Source organism: Cupressus sempervirens, chromosome 8 (genome assembly GCF_028749045.1).
Source record: "Cupressus sempervirens isolate cs-2001-9-10 chromosome 8, ASM2874904v1, whole genome shotgun sequence".
Taxonomy (NCBI): Eukaryota; Viridiplantae; Streptophyta; class Pinopsida; order Cupressales; family Cupressaceae; genus Cupressus; species Cupressus sempervirens.
In genome coordinates this window covers 642,056,878-642,076,817 of record NC_143125.1, presented here as the reverse complement: position 1 = coordinate 642,076,817, position 19,940 = coordinate 642,056,878, and positions in this window count along the sequence as shown.

Below are 19,940 nucleotides of genomic sequence, written 5' to 3'. Positions count from 1 at the left end.
ATTATGAGTCTAGTCTCTATGAGTATAATTCAAAAACTTGTTCAAAATTTTGTAGAAGATTGTATACCTTAAAAACTTGTAAGTCCCCCTAAGCTAATGTGCCATTTCTGTAACCAAAATTTCCTTAAGCTAAATTTGTCTCATGCTGGTTCTATTATCTGCCTTATCGTTCCTTTGCCTCTAATTTTGTGTACCCTATTTTTGGTTTGTTTGTACTCCCCCTTTATTTCCTTATCTCTCCTCAAAATTCAAAATTTTAATCTCTCCCCCTTTGAGTATTACTCCCTTTATTTACACATCCATTCCTATTATCTCCTATCTTTATTATATCTCCCCTTTACATAAATATCTCCCCCCTTTTGACACTTATGTCAAAGGGTCCTAAGAATGAATAGAATATATAGCCAAAAATGTTTTATTTACCTCCATTATCATCTTTAGAGAAGCATCCCAGTTGTCTAAGGCAATTTCTAGTTCTTTGAGTTGGATGGTTGTCTCTACTACAAGATGTACAAGGCCTTCTAAGGTAGAAAGATTAGGGTCTTTCTTTAAACATTTTCTACATAAGCCACTTCTTTATGCAATACTACTAGATGTGAGGTATTCAGAGACTATATGTATATTAATTTGGCCTTAACATTAGCCTCTTCTACTATTAATATAGCTAACTTCTTCTGAGTGTGAAGTTTTGTGGTTAAATGCTTCTCACTTTGAGCTAGATCTTTAGGTAGCTATGTGCTAGATATCTTAAAATTCCTTAGAAATATTAGGGTTTTTCTTTAAAACATTTTCTGCATCAGCCAATTCTTTATGCAATACTACTAGATGTGGGATAATATCAGACTATATGTGTATTAATTTGGCCTTAACATTAGCCTCTTCTACTATTAATATAGCTAACTCCTTTTGAGTGTGAAGTTTTGTGGAAAAATGCTTCTCACTTTGAGCTGGATCTTTAGGTAGTTGTGTGCTAGATATCTTAAGATTCCTTTCCAAGCACAATATTCTTTGGCTAGTTTCTTGTGTGAAATATGATGAATCACACAATTTGGAGTACAATGAGAATATGTTCTTAAGTACTATTTTAACTTTCTCAACCTTTTTAGGTAGTTCAACCTGTGATAGTGCTATCTCACTGGATATCTTCTCATTAACTTTCATTCAAAATTTCTTTTTAGACTATTCTAATAATCTGAAATTAGTATCAAGGTCTTCATTTTGTACCTGGTCCACTATGTTGGACAATTGCTCCATGATGGGCTTTGTTTCATCAGGTATAGGAAATTTGAATGCATCGAGGAATATGTCTTTGATTTCTACTAATTCTTGCTTTTGTCTATACTCATTTCTGAGTATCTCCTGCTTCTTCTTTCTCCAAGTGCCTCGTGCACTTCATTTATCTGTGCCAGGTTTATTGTCTTGTAGTCATAATTTGGTATGACTATTTCCTCATCAAGTGTAGGGTCTCCATAGTAAAGTTCCCTTGCTACCTTGGTGGAGCTCAAGCCTAGTGCTGAGATTTGCAATGGTACTGCATCAATGCTCAACTGCTTGGTAGGAGTCCTTGAGGTAGGCACATTTACTAGTGTTTGTATTACCTCTTGCTCTCTTTCCTTGGGGGTTTTCTTTGCTTCTTTATCTTCTCCACTTTTTACTTGATCAATGGAAATGATTTGAGGAGGTGCACCTTGGCTTTGTGTTGTAGGAACATTTTGTCCTTTCTGCTCTTTTGATGACTCCTCAGTAGTTGTCATTGTTATTACTGTGGGATCAACCTTAGCAGTTGTGTCTTATGCTGCTTGCTCTTTTGGTTGATCATCTATAGCTATGAGAGGTTGTGAAGGTGGTTCTTGTGTGTCCACCTTCTCCTTGGTAATTTTTGCTACAACTTTTTGCAACTCTTCTACACTCACCAAAACATGATTTGTGCACAATTGTGATTGCAATGTTGTTTGGTGAAGGATCTTTTAAAGATCCTTTGCAGTTAGTGGATTGATGTTTTGACCTAAGGTGTTAGGAACATCCTTTATAGTTACAATTTCTATAGATGTAGGTGCTATGTGTAGAGGACTTGGTGGTGGCAATTGGGTGTCTTAGATACTCTATTCTGGCTGTTGCTCCTCAATTGTTGCCTCTTCACCTTTATGTGTCTCTTTCTCCACTGTTACCTCTTCTTTCTCTTTCTCTCCTTCCTCCTCTTTTTCATTTTCCTCTTCCTCTTCATCATTTCTTCCCTCAAAGGGATATTATTTCCTTTCCTTGACTATTTTCAACCTATAAATTGATTTCCACATTTGTGTGGATTTCTTTACAACATCCTCTATTTTATTTTATAAAATACTGAAGGCTTTGTATTTGGGTGCAAATTCGCTCCCATGTTTCTTACTAGCCTTACTTATTTGACCTTTTGTAAGGTTTGGCACCACGTGATCCAATGTTGACTCCCTTATTTCCTTTTCTAGATTTAGGCAGTAATGCCATTTATTTTCAACAATGGAGCTGAGCTCCTTAGGCATAGAAGTGTCAAGTTCAAGTGGGGTAGTTTTGAACTTGGCCATCATAGTGAAGATAGACTCTTCCACTATGTTTTGTTCTTCTCTTGACAATTTATTAAAATCAATTATCTTTGAACTAGTTAAATCTGCATTGTCTCTAATGTTATTACAAACATTTCCAAATTAGATTTGGTGAAATGTCTTACCAATCTGAATTGATCATTGTCAAATTTTGTCTTTTCTTCATATGACTCTGGGGGTGCAACATATTTTCTTCTTTTCTTTTCTTTTTCAAGCCCTCCTTGCTATGTGGCTTTTTGCTTCCCTTGTTCCTTTGCCACTTGTGTTGTTTCCCTTGTGTCTGCCCTTGTAGTTGGCTTGGTTGGGCTCAACTTTGTTGCTTTCTTCTTCCCTTTGGGCTGTGCAACTGGCTATTTTTGTACCTTTCTCTTCTTAGGCTTTGGCTTTGGTGCTTCCTACTTGGCACCTTCCTCTTCCTCTACATCCTCATCCATGCCTTAGGTCAATGCAAGTGTCTCCTATCCTTGTTCTTTTCCATCATCTTCAGCTTCTTCATCTTCTTCTTTCTCTTCTGTAATGCCCTCACCAAATTTGGCTTTGAGTTTCTTTACAACTTTATCCTTTTTTCTTCAATGTGGAGGTATTCTTCAACTCTATATCCACCTTTGACCTTACCACATCATAAGCACCAAAATTTGGTGTACTCTTGTCCGCTTCCTTAGCTAATAATGTAGTTATGGCTACAAATGCCTCATCTATGTTTATCTCATATCCAAAAGGTCTTAACCATCTAACTCTTGGTATGGCTACTTGTATGTAAGTATAATCAATATCTACAAGAAATCATACATCATTTACATGCTTTTCTACCAATGAAATTGGTATTCTTAGCCTTTGCTTCATGCTCTTCTTGAAATCTTCAAAATAGCTAGTCATGAATGTCTCAAAATTAGCTCCCATTTATTCTATATATTCATTTACTTGAGCTATTATAGACCTATTTTCTTCCAAACAACTTTACCAAAAGATGGAAATTCATTCTATACATAGAAAAATATGTAAATCAAAATTGCACCAAACTTGCATTGGGCTCCCTTGGTTCTTCTTATTGCTGCTAAGTTCTCATTGATTTGTTGCAATTACAGTTTTGCAAGATCATAATTATGATCCTTTTCCACTAGTTTGTAACCCATATCCACTACAATGCATGGTATATTGTTAAATCTGCTAGATTGGTAAAATTTGTGTGCAATAACCCTAACAAAAAAGTCAACAAGAGGGTCTTGGATAGTGTCTATTTTCATTCCTTTCTTATTCCATTTGGCACCAATGTTCTTTTCAATTACTTCCTTGGAATCACTTCTAAGGGTCTTTGGCTGATCTAGGGTTGGATACCCTATTACTCTATGTACAATCCTTTTTGTTATTTTTACTGGACCATCCTCCAACCATAAACTTCCATCATGAATCTTGCTGAGCACTATCTTGATCCATTTAGTTTTGAAAACTATGGAAATTTCTAGGGCATGTGTCAAACCCTTCTTCTCAACAATTTGATACTCTTCTTTCAAAACTCCATTTTTACACAACTTGTCATAGGCTTCACTCATCTCCATATCTCCTATGGCTCCAATTTTTTAGTTATAACACCTCTTAACATCTTGGACCATAACTACTTTAGGAGGTATAATAGATAGGGCTCTAGCTGGGTCATTTTTGTATGCCACTTTTGGGATTGGCCAGAAATCAGGTTGTTTTACTTTGTTTGACACTAGTTGAACCTCAAATGGCTCTTTCTCCTATGGTTTCCTAGAACTAGAGGCTATTTGTGCTAGCTAGGGTTTTAACACGAAGAAATTTAAAATTGTGTAGCTCAACACAAATGTAAATACTTTGAATTCAATGAAACTATGTTGAATCATTGTTGAAATTGGCTCAAATGTTGGATTCTCTGCTTTGAAGTCATTCTACACTCTTCTTCATCTTTTCTCTTTGTTTGCGATGAAAAAAAATGATTCAAAATGCAATAATATACCCTATTTTCATAGCATTTAATGCTTAGTGTGTTTACAACTATCCACTCAGCTTCTTAAGCATTTCTACATTACTCAGCTTCCATTGTCTTTCCACCACTCGACATCCATAGAAGTATCCCTCACTTGGCTTCAACTAAATTTTCTTCTTTACTTAGCTTTCATTACCAACTCAGCTGCAACTAATCATTCAACTTCTACTAATTTTGGCAATCATTTTAGCTTGTACTAGAAATTTACTTGACATCTGAAGACAACTTTTTCTAACTCGGTAATAGTGATAAAAACTTAAAGTTTTGACTTTGTATCTCTATTCATGTTGATCTTCTTTTTAGTACTTGCTTGTTTAGAAACTAATGTATGATAAAGCTTTGTATATTGGTTCCACATGCCTTCTTATGCTTAGTTTGATGAAGTGTGACCACTTGACCTTTTAGGTGAAGTGATATCCTTATTTGATGTGCTGCTCCCATCTTTCTTCTTCCATGTCTTAATCATTTCTACTTTGATGTGTTCAACACCCACTTTCTCTTTTCCTTTGTTGATCTCTGAGTTGGGTGCCTTTCACTTTGTTCGATAATTCCTGCTAATATGACCAATCTTCAAACAACTAAAGCATGTAGTTTGGCTAAGCCATCTACTGTAGTTTCCATTGAAATGTGTTTTGATGTAATTTTTAGGGATGTGTCCATATTCCTGACAGTAATGGCAGATATACCTAGTGTTGTAGTCTCAATTCTACTAATGTCCATGATTATTTCCCCTTACTAGCTGATTAGGTGTCCACATAGGCTTTGATCTACACTCACAAGCTCTATGTCCATACTTCTTGCAATTGTAGTAGTGACCTTCAAACCTTGGTGTTCTAATAGTTTTGGTCCTGCAGTCATGTACTTGATGTCTTTGCTTGTTGCACTTATGATAGTGACCCACATTCTTAGGTTTTTCATGTTGATGGAAATTCTTGTTCTTGCATACATTAGAGGTATGCCCTTTTTTACCATAGAAATGACAAGTAGGTTTAGTGTTCTTACCTTTGTTACTTCTTTCTTTTGGAGTCTTGGATGACTCTCCTTATTCAATGCTAGTGTATCCTAATCTTGAAGTATCATTGCTGGCCCTTGGTGATTTTAGTAGCTGCTCAAAGTACTTGATTGCCTCATTTGATTTGTTGAAGTTCTCTATAATTTTCTTCTCTCTTTTCAAGTCATTTTGCAATTGTTCATTTTGCATTTTTAGTGTGGAGATCTCAATATCTTTGACATTCAATTCATGATGTGCATTCCTCATCTGGCTTAGGGTGTCTAGCTATATGTTTGAAATTCTTGCAGGCTCAATTGACTTTTGTTCCAATCTATTGGAAAGATTTCTCTTGTCATCTTCTAGCATAGCCTTATCTTCAATGGCTCTTTTCTTCTGTTTAGTCACTTCACAAAGCATCATGGCTTGTGATTCTTGTTCAATCTTGAGAGTTCTGATCTCTTCTACTTGAGCTCTATTCTTCTCCATTAGGTCTACTATTGTTGCATCAAACTCTTCTAAATCTTCATTTGAAAAAAAGTTTGAGGTGTCAATCTCCTTATGTTGTGTATCATTCTTAGCTATGGCAATCTCTCTTCTTCCTTTTAAGGATTTTCTCAGTTCTTCTCTAGCTTCTTCCAAGCTATGCAGAGCAAGTTGTACATCAATTTCCTGATTCCCTACGATCTTCCCAAGTTTGTAAACTTCCATTTCTAGATCTTTTCTCCAAGTTATAAGGCTCCTCCTTGTGAGAACTCAGCTCTGATACCAATTTTTGGAATTTACAAGTGGGAAGATTCACTTTAAGGGGGGGGGGGGGGGGGGGGAGTGGTGAATCAAAAGTAACAATTTTAACCTCTAAAAACCTTTTAGCTAAAACCATTCACATGCATCTAATACATCTAATAAACATGAAAGTAAAGATATGCATGAAAATAGATAACACAAGATTTTGGTAACCTAGAAACCCTCCAAAATGAGAAGGTAAAACTGGGGTGGGGATGACACCCACAAAGTATCATTGCAACAATATGTAACTATTTAAGGTTACAAAGTTTGACCACTTCTAATGGTCTACCCTATGAAAGGCTTGTCCTATTAAAGACTTTACACCTTCTTAAAAGCAACTTGGTTAAAGGATTTACAAACACTCACTTAGAATATTACCTTGTTAAAGGATTTAGCACCTTGTTTAAAGGCTTACAACATGCTTATTAAACCAACCTATCATCAAAGGTTTTTCATTCCTAATACAATGTCTAGAGAGTATTAGAAAGTCCTGACCTAATGACTTGCAATCTTCAATTGCTAATTCTAAATCCTTGTTCTACTCTGTTTGTTCTGATCCTTGCTTGATCTGACATGTCTCTCCTCAAAATTTGGATACCTTTTTTCTTGATCAATTGAATTCTACAATATTGTTCTACTCTTTCTAAGTCTTTACACCTCTCTATACTTTGCTAGCATTCTCCTATAAAATCTTACTCATGCACACACACAATGGGTTTTGTCCTCCTTTTAAAGGCTTCAAAGGCTTAGGGTTAGGTATGAATCTACAATCAATATTCATTCTTCTTTTCCCACTCAATTCTTTCACTTTTCTTATTGATTTCATGCTTTCTCTATTTTTCTTTTTGACTACATGCTGATTACATAGGTAATGAAAAAGATTTGATCTTATCTTCAAGATCCTTTGAGATTCATCCTGAGTCGGCTAAAAAATGGTTTACATCTGAGTTTGTGAAGATGCAAACTCATATGATGATTCTTTGTTACTTGACACTTACTAATTGTTGATGCTTGGCACATATAGGAATTCTATCTCACTCGGCTCCTATAGTAATTCTATTTCACTCGGCACTTATAGTGACTTAGCATCACTTATCACTCAACACTTGATACTTGCTTGGCACCTGAAGTTCACTCAAAACTTACTATAGCTTGGAATTTGTATTATACTTGGCATCAACTTGAGAATTGATTAAGTGTGTTGACACTCAATTGTCAAAACCAATCTGAGACCAACATTTCTTGTAACTTATTACTGTGACTCTAGTTCACTTTAATTTTGGTTTTGTATCTACTTTTTGGACTTTGACTTGAGAATTATGACTTGTTTCCAAGATTTCTTTGATCTTGAGGTGGCTAGGGTGTGTGTGTGTGTGTATTTTGATGATGCTGGTCTTGTGGTTTGAAAACAATGTCATCTATCATGTTTAGTGTGGAACATTGATATGATGTTGAAAGGAGTAGTTTGAAGAACATGCCATTCTTCCTTTTGCATTTATTTTATTTATGTTATATTTTGGGAATCTTACACTTTCAGTGTGGGTAGAATGTGGACAAATAGGGAAGGATAGAAGTGATGCTTTCATTTTCCACTTGACCTGCTAGTGTAATACTGACACTACAAAAATGCTTTGGCCAAAGCTATGCTGCCCTTGTTTCATCTCCCTACCACATCCATGATTATGACTACTTGGAGATATGTGGGAAGTAGTATGTTTTATGGCTGCTCTAGAGACCTCCTATCTTTGGTACTATATGGGCATTCCATAATCGAGAATTCTATGTGCTAGGTGGGATCCCAAGAAAGTACCTTTTTTTTTACTAGGGCATTTATGGGTTGGGTAATTCTATGAGCTAGGTAGGATCTGAAGGAAAATCTTATTGGTAATATTTGGGAATTATAGGGTTGGGTATTCTACGAGTTAGGTAAGATCCCAAGGAAGTGTAAGGCTTCATGGTTGGGTAGGAAAGCATCTCAACCATATTTTATGTGATGATTGAATGGCAGGAAGGCCCATACATCACCACTTGTGCTTATATGTTGGTTAAGAATAGTATGGTGTCAAGATGGGCTTGAGGGCCTAAAGCCACTAAATTGATAAAAAATGGATTTATTGATCTTTGCAGGTTATTGGTGAGCATACTTAGATGATTTACTTAATGGTGCTGATCATATGGTAGATGACATTGCACTTGTAGGTTGTGGTTATTATTCCATGTTTGATGTGTAGGTCAACATTTTCTATCATGCCCATTGAGGTATGATGCTTTAAATTATACTTCTTGTATTTATTAAATCTTGCATTTTGATGGATGGATGATGTGTAGGTTAGCATCCTTGGATAATGTCATGTGTTACATTCTTAAATAGATAATTATTTGTTAATCCTTGATTATGGTGATTGAAATAGTTGTTGACTATTTAACTAGGGTTTTGCTTTCTTATTTATGTGTTCTTGCAATTGATAATGTGGCAATTGCCTAGCAGGACATGGTTTTTACATACAATAGAATAAAGTTGGACATGTAGGTCAACTTCTTCTGATATTTTCATTTATGGCATAGTCATGTGATGATATGTTGTGTTCGACATTTTGGTCAATAATTCATTATGAAATGTAATATTTATTGCACCTATCATTTTGACATGTAAGTTGGAAAGTAGAATGAAGTTGCAAAATTAGTTGGAAGATATTGTATCTACTTGTTGATTCAATATTTTGTAGATGCTTTTTGACTAACCTAACTTGACTTTTTGGCCTATCTGGAAAGCATATGAAAATATAGTTTTCCTATGAGAATGCAAATGGGTATGTATAGGTCCCTCTTTTATCTACTTTGATAATATTTTTGCATTGGTGTTATGTTTATGTGATGATCCACCATGCATGTGAATTCTACGTTATAGAAATTTTTTGACTCATTTTATTTAGTCAACTTGGTCAATGAATGATGATTCGCAATTGGTCATCTTGAGTTATTTGCTCGAATCCTTGCCGATATGTTGTTTGACATAGGATTAGGCATATTGTATTTGACTAGACTTTGGTTCAATGTTGCATGATACATTTGACTATGTGGTCTTTATATCATTCATTTACTTATCATATTGGCTCGATAAATATTGTTAATTTTGAGCTAAATGATGCATTATGATGTAAATACATTTGGATGTCAACTTTTACAAGCATTTAAATGCCTAATAATGATTCAATGGTAATGATTACATTGTTGATGATATATGTACATTCCATTATATTTCATGATGAATCAAATGATGATGAATTAGAGGTAATGGGATTACATTACTTGATTATGTTTCATGGACATTGGCCTATTGACATAGAAAATTACTCACTCAGCAAGCACCACATGGTACACATTGTATGAATGGTTTATTATTTATGTTACTCTTGATCAAGGGGTGATTAAATATGAGTTTAAATGAAAACACTGACTCTTGATTGTTATAATTGAATACTTGTCTTCTTGAGCTACTAATATTGGAATGAGTTAAAGGTGTTGTGAGTATAGATGAATAAGTATGGTAGGATGTGGACAAGAAGTACCTATTAGCGAGGAAAAATCCATAGGTAATGCCATGGTATGGTAAGTAAGCATAGGTATGTGTGTGATATCATGTGATTTTAAGGTAATATGTTACTAAATTTTGAGACTCCTTGAGATAAGAAAGTATTTTATTTTATATTTCATTGGAAAATCAATTTGATTTATGATATATGATGAATTGACATTTGGTGTTGTTCCTATAATGTAATAGAGGGAATGCCACATTATAAGAAAGGGGGAATATTTTTGGAGAGAGGTAGCCTAACCTTGTAAAACTATAGAATGGTAATGGAATTCACACACAAATGTAGAAAAATGTAGTTAACATTAGTATTTATATATGTGCTTATATAAAGTTTGTGTTTTTTACTTTAAATGTGCACTTATATTGTCTTTAAAAGATTATTTCCTTGACACTATACATAGATTTTATTAGAATGCATGAAAATGAAATGTAGATTTCATATAAGGAAAAGAAAAGTTGATTTTAATGCAATAGCTGAAATCAATATTTTCTATAGAACTGAATGCAGATGCATGTGTTATTGTGTAAATGGAAGTTAGATATTGATCTTGTAGATTTGTTTCCTTGTATATATTGGATATGATTTTGAGTTCTTATATCTATCTACATTGGGATGATGCATTCTCTAAGTGGGGAAGGATGTCATAACCCATTTCTCCTCTACCGAATAAATTGCTATTATTATTACCATGTGTATTTTGTTCTCCAAAAATAAAATAAAAATAAAAATATTTGAGATAGTGGGGAACCATTAACAAATATGAAATAATGCTAAACCATGCGCAATAACTAAATTTCATAACTTTCATATTATGTCCGTTTTCTTGAATCCTATTTACGAAGTGAAATAGTTAAGGTAGTTGTATTTTCCTTCTTTCTTGTTCTATTTAGTTTTTGGGGAAGTTGGGGAAAGAAGGCTCTCACCTAGAGACATTGATGCCATTGAAAAGGTCTTCAAAGAGGTTGTTACATTCACAAAGTAGGTTATAGTTGCTCTAATGCCAACAATTACATATTTAGGGTTTGAACCCCAAAATACTGGATTCTTTGAGAAAAAGACTTCTCCACTTGAAAAATTCGAGAATAGGATGGCTAGAGAGGTTAATGCCATGAAGGATATGATGTCTCTTTTATCCAATGAAATCATCAAAATAAAGTTGAATCCATTAAGAAATCAAGGCAATAATCCAAGACAACTTGTTGCCCAGAACAATTATTCTCAAAATCAGAGTACAAGTTTTGGCCTTTACAGTAACATCAACAATGAGAATAATAGTATTATAGGTATGAGACCAAGTGAAATTGGATATAGGTACAATGATGTTTAAGATCAGCCTCCCCAAATCATTAAGGAACAACCTTTGCAATTTAGTGTAATGGTGTTTGAATCATGTGATAAATCTATAGGAGGAAAAAATGGTGAAGATGATCAAGAGGAGTTTGTGTTCCCATTCAATGAAGAAATTATTCCAAGTGTTGATGTTTCAATAAGTGTGGATATGCCAAGAAATTTTGAGGATGCAAAATTTTTTGAAGTTCCAAAACTCCATCGAGTTGCAAAAAATGATGAGAATGCAAAAGATCCCAAGGTTGGTGAGATTTTTGAATCAAGAAGTCATGAAGAAGAAGATACCAATTCTTCCTAATTTGATATTGATTCCTCATTGTATAATGATAAGGTGCCTCCCTCAAAACAATATTTGTCATTAGAAGAGATGGATAGAGTGCTCAATTTGGTCTCAAGCTTGATTGAGGAAATATTTATTTGCGGGTAGTCTACACATATAGTGAACCATGCAATAAACGAGTCATGTAGAATCCATCCATTTGGGTTCTATTCAGAAGAAAGTTGTCCTAATTTCTTGTTAGCTTGGGAGATTCCAATAGAGGGAAAGTGTGATTTTGAATAGGCTTCTTTGGGATATGAGGTAGAAAAAATCTTGATTGATGATATTAATGAATCCTATAATTTGAAAGGAAGGCTAATGATTGATTTTTCTAGTCTAAAGGAACCTAAAGTGTTTGCATGTTTGTGTGGAGTTGTGTACCATGAGATAAGACCATCAAAAGGAGAGATTACAATGTGTGAGTGTACCCCTATGGTGGGAGAGTCACTAGATTAGGTGATATATTTCCATTATCCCTCTCAGTTTGATGATTTTCAACTTGAATATGATGCTAAAGGTAAGAGAACTTGTTTTTGGATTAATCATGGCCATGGAGAATTACCATAGCTTGTAATTTTGTATGATTTGAGCTCAAAATTTGAACCAATATTGCCAAAATTTTATTTTTTTAAGTACAAAGATAAGTCAACATTTTTTAGAACAATATGGGGTGGTTCATTACTATTGCACATAATGAGAAATCTACTAATAACCACCCCACATTCTTATTATTCAAGGTTTTCTATATATAAGTTTTTTTGGTTTTTGGTTTTTTAGTCTTTTTAGTCTTTCTAGTTAGGTGTTTTTTTTCTTTGAGTCAAGTCTTTTTTTTTTGGGTTTTACTTCTTTTTTTAGTCATGTCAGCTTAGGGGTTAGGTGCAATAAAGTCTCATTCTTGATGCATTTCATAAACCACCCCTTGTGGCTTCAATTTTTAGGGAAATGTATTTCTTTATCAAAGTATTTGAGTGATTTTGTTTCTTATAGAATTCAAAGAATGGATATTACTTTCAATCATAAAGGACTTACAATCTTGAGTTCAAAATCAAAGATCAATAGTTCTCAACACTTTGAAAATTTAAAGATTTGACTATCTTTGTGTTTTCAAATTAAGGTTGATGACAATAAGGTATGGTTTAAAACTTTTTGATTTAGAAAAAAGTGTTGGAATTATAGATGGAGTAATTGAGAGGGGGGGGGGGGGGGGGGGGGGGGGGGTGGGTTTGAATCAGTTATCACAAAAAGAATTCATAGATCCCTTAGATGTCTTTAATACTTATTTACTAATGATACTTGGTAAACAATGTAGGAATACTGTAACTTGGTAGATTAACTAGTTACTGATCATCTAGAATTCATAGTTATTAATATGTATGCAAAAGTTAAATAAAATGAACACAAGAGACACCATATTTAACGTGGAAACCCAATATGAGAAAAACCACCAAGTAACTAGTCACTAATTTTTCACTCTTCCGAAGTGAACCCTATTAGGAGCCAACCCTATTAAAGGTTACAATACACACTGTTAGGTGTGACCCTGTTAAAGGATTTAATCACCCTGTTAGGAGTGGCCTTGCTAGAGGTCTTTAGAAAAATTCAATTGAATTGTCACCTTGTTAGAGAATTTACAAAATGGCTGTTAAACCAACTCTATTAAGAGATTTGAAATCACTGCTACAATGGTTAGAAAGAAACAATGAATTGACTTGAATAAGATGCAACTGAATTTGCTGGCTATAGGTCTCTGTTCAGCATCATTAGATCCTCCTTGATCAAATATGGTTTTGCTACTCCTCAATGATCTCTGATCATCCTTCAAATTCACTTCCACAATAATCAGTCTTCATATGACATTAATTCCACACTCTTCCACACACTTAGAATTAACCTCTTACTTATACCATTCAGATTGTCAAGTTGGCCCATTTACATGTTACACTTACCAATAAACCATACATTAGTCAGCTATAGATATTACTCTAAATAAATAAACATTATTTCATAAAATAATGAGATCCTTTACTGGCTGACCCTGCTCAGTAAATACTGATTCTAGAAATTTCCCGAGTCAATCTTCTTGACTCAGTTAATATTGCAATATCTATAAAATCCTTTGGCTACTGAGTTTACTTGGTAAGAACTAAATTCCTTCATGAGAGCTCGGTAAGAACTACTTCTGCCACATTTCCTTTGATGACCAAGTGAGTTTGGTAAGAACTATTTTTGCCACATTTCCTTTGATGACCGAGTGAGCTTGGTAGATTTTGTTCCTTTCCCTCACTAACCATCTAAGCTCGGTAAACATTGTCTTTTGCCTTGTTGACCTTCTAAGCTCGGTAGACACTATCCTTTGCCTTGCTGACCTTCTGAGCTCGGTAGACACTATCTAATGACTGATATAACATTTTTGTGACATCAAAGACAACACACAATTTGAAAAATTTTATCCAACAAAAAGGTCTTCTCAAGGAATCGCTAAGGTCATTGTTTGGTGTGAGAGTTTCCAAAAGTTCTTTAAAGAGGAACACAAATGTTATCAAACTAAGGAAAGAATTTGGGAAATGACACCAATTCCTTGGGCCATGTTGGCTCCTAATTTAATAGTTTTGAAAATGACCAAGAAACAAAACGAATGCATCTAAGGCTAGCAAATTCCTATGACAGATACACCTGACCGTAGTCTTGGGCAAACTATAAGGCTAGACCATTCTTCTACTTCAAGCTCTACAAGACCTAAGTGGGTGGACCTATAAATTCAATTGATACCATACCAGTGCAAAACATATCCCTAAATCTATTTACTACAAATAAAAGCCCTTATTTCTCCTAATAATTTATGTAATAACAAAGAAGTGTAGTAGAAAATTACAACTCTATGGAATGCACAAGTTGAGTGAGGGCATCACATTTTAGCTCTTCAACATAAAAGAGAAAGAACATTTGATTAATAATGTTGAATTCAACAAACCCTCAGATATGTAGTAGTAAGATTTTAATGATCCTATAGCTGACCAATGCCTAATCCATTGGGAAAATCCATGAATCAAATGCATACATATGGATATTTGATACTTGTGTATATATTTAGATATACGATCTATCTATTTAACTTATAAATAAACATCTGTGTTCAATCCAAACCTCATTCTTACATGATATCCTTCTCAATAAACCTGCAACCCTATTGATTCATTGAAGCATTTACATAACCCCTTGAGTTACAAGCAACAATAAGACAATATATAGCCTTAAGGGACTGAAACTACGATCTAAGCTCTTTGTTTAAAGATTGTAAAACATTGAAGCTCATTGAGATAGGAGACAAGATTCAAGATGAAGCTCAACCTACTATTCATTGTATTAATTTCTTTGAAACAATACAACCATATGCATGAAATGAAAACATGAAAACACCTAATAGATTTGAACTATCTATATTATCCTTCTACTATTGTTCATATAAGAGAATTCTATTGAAAAATATGGTGTCTTAGTATTGGGAATGCATCAAGACTGGAACCAAAACCATGGTATCACAGTAGTATGCCAATTTTCTCCAAAAGACTGGAACCTGTACAATGAGAAAGAAAGGGATGATATAGGAAGAAGGAATTCCCAAATTTGTTCTACAATTAACAAGTGTCCACTCAGAATTCCTTCTCAAGAAGATGAAAAAACCTCTTTCTACCCTCTTCAATAGGTGAATCAAATCCTTTCATTTGGCCTCAGAGGTATAAAATATCCCAAAACGTGATGATGAAAGAATACAACTAATTTGTGATGTTAAAATGACCACAAAGTAAAAGTAACAAATCAGTTGAAAATGGCCTCAAGAATGCAAAATAATTTTTTCCAGCTCATCTTTACCACATTCAAGCTTCAAAAGGTCTTCAAATATGCTCTTTAACAAACTCTAATGCTTAGCAATCAAATTTTCTTGTTATGTCACCAATGCCCTAGATTTTACAAATTGGCCTACATTGCAAATTGATGAGGACCTATACAAAAACTAACTTTAGATTCAAAAAGTTCATCTCATTTTGGTTTTGGTGGTACATTGGAGTGCCTATTTTTGATAAAAATCACCCCAGTTATAGCCTTTTGAAAATAAGGCCTTTTCTCCATGGTGTGCATAAAAAACCAAAGATTTTGAATTTTAAAAAAAAGTTCTATAGTTCAAACTATAGAATATTCACTTTTAAAATTAAATTCTTCAAATCTCCTTTGAATGAGTGCACAACATTACTTTTACATTTAATTAAAAACTCACTTTCCTCCTTTGATCAATCAGGTAATGCCACTTGTTAACCTTTGATTTTCTCTGACCATTCAACAATGCCATGTGTCACTTTGTAATTTTTTGGTGACCTCATCTTTGTTGCGATGTGTCATCACCACATCAAAGCTCACTATGTCACTATGTTATCGCATGAGCAACTTCTCCTTGGTGAGATAGCAATGATTGTCAGATTTTCCATGTGTCACCATTTGGTTCATCTGAGATACCTGCCACCACATCATCTTGCCTCAAACTTCATGCCACCTGGCACCTTGTGGTTGGTCAAGAACTCCACATCACTGCCACATCATTGCCATTGCTATCTAATTACCACTTGTCATTCCTTGGTTCACTGATTGCATTGGAAATGAGACCTACAGGCTTATTCGACTTTTGCTAGATTTTTGAGGTTTTTCAGCGACTCGCTATGTTTTCATTAGAAAACCTCACCATTTTTTGATGGAGAGATAGTGAATTGCCAGATTTTGGACCTTTTTCGATGAGTTTGAATTCTACTGACATCATCTCATACTATTTGGGCATTCAAAATTTCTTCCTGGTTGCCTCCAGCTTAGCACAGGTTGGACCCATGAAGAAGCCACTTCCTATCAAAAGCACTTTGTTTTAAGACACAAAACCACTTGTGTGTCATTATACTTAAACAACAAAAGTACCCTCCACATTGTGAATGTGGGATAAAATTTTTTAAAAGAAAAACTCGTCTTCACCCTCTGTCATGAATGAAATCTACTCACGTGTTCCTCCTTTTGCATGGTATTTTTCTATGGGAGGCCCCTCTTTTTACGTCACATGTTGCTCCTCTGTATTACCCCCTTTGAGCAGTAGAACATATAGCCTGGGCTAGAGTATCCAATCGTTGCTACGAGGCTTTGGTAGTGTCTTCATCATATGATCATTCCTTTGACCTTTTGTGCAACTTATTTAATCTCCTCTACAAAAACATCGCTTGTTGATCGTAGTTGCTACATTTTTTAGCTCAGTTTCTCTAAATTTTGAGTTCTTCTGAAGCTTTTCAAGCTTGCCCTACAAGGCTTCAATCTGGTTCTGCAAAGTGGTCTAAAGCACAACCTAGGCATTCATCTCATAATGATAGTCTGCACCACAGAATGAAGATAATGAGTCATGGTAGGAGCATAGTGCATCTCAGCACAACCTCCTTCCCATCCTCTCATGGCCATTGTTTGTTAGTGGAGGATTATATAATTTGCAAGTTCATTTTCAACATAGAACAATAGAGAATTGAATTGGATGGGGCAAAGCAAGGAGGAGGAAACTCTAGCATATATGTATGTACTACTTATGACCAATGCTCTAAAGAGGTGTGATCCGATTAGGATTTTTTTTATGTGTGGATATTCCCTTGATGTCACGGTGGCCTTCCTTGTTCTTTGTGGCTTTCTTTGAATCAACTTCTCTATCACCTTCCAAATAGGGGCAATCTTCCTTAGTTTTAAAATAGAAATTCCCTCTTTGTTCGGTTGCTTACATGACTTTCTCTATACCCTACCACTTTGATGTGGACTGCCCTACCTCCATTTATTTTCCATTTCCTACTACTGACTCTTCACATGCCTTCCTTCTTCCTTTTCATGTGGTGCCTCGAAAGCATCTTATTCTTTTGCCTTATTACCTTCTTTTATTTTTTCACTCGACCCTCCAACATGATAGTGCCAAACTCTTTAAGTTGATTTGGCCATTGTTGTCAATATTAGCCTATCAAATAATCTCATTGACTTCTTCATCCAAGACTACATTAACTCAACTGATCATCACATGGTGGAGCTTGAGAGTGGAGATGAAGTTGTTGTGATCCTTATCAAACACCTATAATGCCTCCCTTAATTCCTCTTTGTCCATGTCCTCCATATTGTGGTCCATTGGATTCAAGCACTCCAAAAGATCGATTACTTTTTTGCAGCTGATAACCACCACATCAATCATGATTTGAAGCTCTACTTTTGTCGTTCTACCCCAACAACTTCATACATAGTTGAAAATTCCTTTGTAATGATGCATCGTGTATTTGTAATAAACTCTAAAACTATTTTTGATGCAGATCTGGCTGCCTTGAGAACATGCAAGCAAACAACAAAATTCTTGACATACCCTATTAGCTTACTGAAGTCAGTCAGACCCCATAGTGGGTCCAGCTAATTTTGTTTTTTTTTTTGAGTGACTGACACCTCAAACTGATCTACTAATCATTTGATACTGATTAAAATAAAATTTGATCATTGAATTATCATTTACAAGTCATTTTATCATTCTCTTGCAACTTGTTGACTTTGTGTTAGGAGGTCCTTTGACTGGCCTTAAAAACTTACCCAAACACCCGACAGGGCTTTGAAATCTGACACACTAGTTCCCTGTTTCACATACTTTTACCTCATCAAATCTCATCTCATGATGAATTCCCAGTCAAAAGATATTGACTGATGAAGTTTCCCTCTCAAAATCACCTACAGATAAACATGTCAGAAAACACTAAATTGCATTCGGATTTGGCCTTGAAAACTCAATAAACTAACACTTGGGAAGACAAAAAACTATGGCATTGGTTATTTGTCATGAGGAGAGTATGGATCTGAGGTTTATGCTCATGACGAATAATAGGACGCAAATGGTGATCAATCAAAGTAGGCTACTTGGAATTTGTAGATTGGAAGCACTGACAAAAAAATAATTTTTGCAAATGGAATGGACCTAGAAAAGTGTGCAAATGGATTCATCATGACTTGAAAACTGGCACACTCAAAGTATTTTTAGAGGACAACATAGTGGTACAATCCATTCAATCTAGGAAATCACAAATCTCAAGTTATGACATCACGAACAGGGGTACCAAACAATCTACATTTGCTAACACCAATAAAAAGATAGAAATTACGTTTGGAATCGCGTTTGAAAACTGATCAAACAGATTCATCATGAGATAAAACTTGAAACATAACAAGTCTTTGACCACTAGAATGCAATGCAAAAGGAATTTTCTCATTTTGATCAATTGGGTCAAAGTATAACTTGTCAAACAGGGCTTCCCAGAATTATATGCAATGTACATCAGCATGAAAACATTTAATAACCAACTCTGAGGGATTCAAAACCTAGTCAAATGGATTTGAAATGACTCAAAATCAAAAACATAAGCTCTCAAGTATGGACACTAAACACTCCCAAGGTGGAAAGCCATGAAACATTTTTGGGTGTGAGATATTCAATCACAAACATAGCCTCCTGTCACTATTTGACACAAGTAAAAATGCAGATTTGACAAGTGCTAGAAATAGGACTTCATTGAATGACTCAGAATGACAAATTATCATCATGAAAGATGTGGATATGCTGAATGCAAGGTATTAGAAAAACTAAACACCTCATGGGGGTCAAAAGTACAGTCAGGTACATAGGCATTTAAAAGCATTTATAGGGCTAAATTTTCTCAATGGTACTCAAAATTGACCATGCATTTTTTAGTCCCAACAAGCCACACTGTCTAAACATGGTCAAGGTAGAGAATGGTAAAAAGGAAAAAATAAAGAAAGATAGTGTTAAGAGTGAAATATTCCAAAAGGTCTAAGAAAGATAATCAAACAATAAGGATATGCCCTCCAAAATGGCTTCATGGAAGAATAAAATGGAAACGTGCAAGCTTCATGAAGCAGAATCCAAAGATTACTCAAGACTTGTAATGCAAAAAAGGATAATGTGTTAAGAGCCCTTAGAAAAAATTCTCTCATCTAGTCAAATAAGTGATTGATAAACAAGTTCTACGAGGATTCCCAATGAATGCACTAATGGAGGATACGACTGTTTCAAAGTTGCTAGATGCTCATGATAGACTACACTTCAAGAAGTCAAAGGAAATGAATATACTAAGCACATGTTGAGCTTGAAGATTCAAGATTCTGAAGTTTTGATGATCAAGGAACTTTAAATTTGCTTGAAGTATTAGAAAATTAGTTATCATTTGAAACATGTCAAAAGAATGCTTACCGATAAAGAAATGCCTTTGTCATT